This window comes from Arachis hypogaea, chromosome 11 (genome assembly GCF_003086295.3).
Source record: "Arachis hypogaea cultivar Tifrunner chromosome 11, arahy.Tifrunner.gnm2.J5K5, whole genome shotgun sequence".
NCBI lineage: Eukaryota > Viridiplantae > Streptophyta > Magnoliopsida > Fabales > Fabaceae > Arachis > Arachis hypogaea.
This window is the reverse complement of record NC_092046.1, coordinates 95,728,551-95,730,560: the sequence shown is the minus strand read 5'-3', so window position 1 is coordinate 95,730,560 and position 2,010 is coordinate 95,728,551. Positions and strand designations below refer to the sequence as shown.

Below are 2,010 nucleotides of genomic sequence, written 5' to 3'. Positions count from 1 at the left end.
AGTGGCCTTAGATAGATCAGAGACTAAATTTGCTAAGCTAGATGGATTCTGCTCAGAATTCTCTGTCTGTTGCTGAGTGAATGATGGAAAAGGCTTGCTATTGCTAAACCTATTTCTTCCACCATTATTAAAGCCTTGTTGAGGCTTTTGATCCTTCCATGAGAGATTTGGGTGATTTCTCCATGATGGATTGTAGGTGTTTCCATATGGATCACCCAGGTATTTTAACTCTGCTATTGCAGGGTTCTCAGGATCATAAGCTTCTTCCTCAGAAGATGCCTCTTGAGTACTGTTGGATGCAGCTTGCATTCCATTCAGGCTCTGAGAAATCATATTGACTTGCTGAGTCACTATTTTATTCTGAGCCAATATGGCATTCAGAGTATCAATTTCAAGAACTCCCTTCTTCATAGGCATCCCATTACTCACAGGATTCCTCTCAGAAGTGTACATAAACTGGTTATTAGCAACCATGTCAATGAGTTCTTGAGCTTCTGCAGGTGTTTTCTTTAGGTGAATGGATCCACCTACAGAAGTATCCAATGACATCTTTGATAGCTCAGATAAACCATCATAGAATATATCCAGGATGGTCCATTCTGAAAGCATATCAGAAGGACACTTTTTGGTCAGCTGTTTGTATCTTTCCCAAGCTTCATAGAGGGATTCGCCTTCTTTTTGTCTGAAGGTTTGAACATCAGTTCTAAGCTTGCTCAGCTTTTGAGGAGGAAAGAACTTGGCTAAGAAAGCCGTGACCAGCTTATCCCAAGAGTTCAGGCTGTCTTTGGGTTGAGAGTCCAACCATATTCTAGCTCTGTCTCTTACAGCAAAAGGGAAAAGCATGAGCCTGTAGACTTCAGGATCTACTCCATTAGTCTTAACAGTATCACAGATCTGCAAGAATTCAGTTAAGAACTGAAAAGGATCTTCCGATGGAAGTCCATGAAACTTGCAGTTCTGCTGCATCAGAGAAACTAGCTGAGGTTTCAGCTCAAAGTTGTTTGCTCCAATGGTAGGAATGGAGATGCTTCTTCCATGTAAATTGGAATTAGGTGCAGTAAAGTCACCAAGCATCCTCTTTGCATTATTGTTGTTGGGTTCGGCTGCCATCTCCTTTACTTGTTCGAAATTTTCAATAAGGTTGTCTCTGGATTGTTGTAATTTAGCTTCTCTTAGTTTCCTCTTCAGAGTCCTTTCAGGTTCTGGATCAGCTTTAACAAGAATACCTTTTTCTTTGTTCCTGCTCATAAGAAAGAGAAGAGAAAAAGAAAAGAAGAGGAATCCTCTATGTCACAGTAAAGAGGTTCCTTATTGTTAGTAGAAGAAGAAAAGGAATAGGGGTGAAGAAGAATGAAGAATCCAAACACAAAGGTAAGGATAGGAGCAGTGATGTGAGATGAAGAGAAGTGTTAGTAGATGAATAAATAATTAGAAGGAGATGAGGGAGAAGGATTTTCAAAAATTAGAGAGAGAGAGAGTTAGTTAGGTGGTTTTGAAAAAGATAAGAAACAGACAAAAAGTTAGTTAGTTAGTTGAAACAAATTTGAAAAGATAAGAAGTTAGGAAGTTAGAAAAGATATTTTGAAATCAAATTTTTGAAAAAGGTAAGATAAGAAGATATTTTTGAAAACATATGAATGAAATTAGTTTTTTTAAAAAAAAAGATTTGATTTTTTAAATCACAATTAATGACTTGATTCACAAGAAATCATAAAATATGATTTTAGAACTTAAAGTTTGAATCTTTCTTAACAAGCAAGTAACAAACTTGAAATTTTTGAATCAAAACATTAATTGATGATGTTATTTTCGAAAATTATGTGATAAAGATAAGAAAAAGATTTTTGAAAAATATTTTTGAAATTTTCGAAAATAACTAAAAAAATTGAAAAAAAAAAGGTTTGATTTTTTGAAAAAGATTTTGAAAAAGATAAGATTTTTTTAAATTGAAAATTTGATTTGACTCATAAAAACAACTAGATTTTAAAATTTTTTGAAAAAGTCAAATCT

At 34.6% G+C, this 2,010-nt stretch overlaps 1 non-coding gene across 1 annotated transcript; it reads left to right on the top strand.

Moving 5' to 3' along the window:
* Positions 1 to 603: 603 nt before the first annotated feature.
* LOC112725053 (small nucleolar RNA R71) lies at positions 604 to 711 on the top strand. Its single transcript, XR_003164184.1, has one exon. It is a non-coding gene; the product is annotated as a small nucleolar RNA R71 (small nucleolar RNA).
* Positions 712 to 2,010: the final 1,299 nt, after the last annotated feature.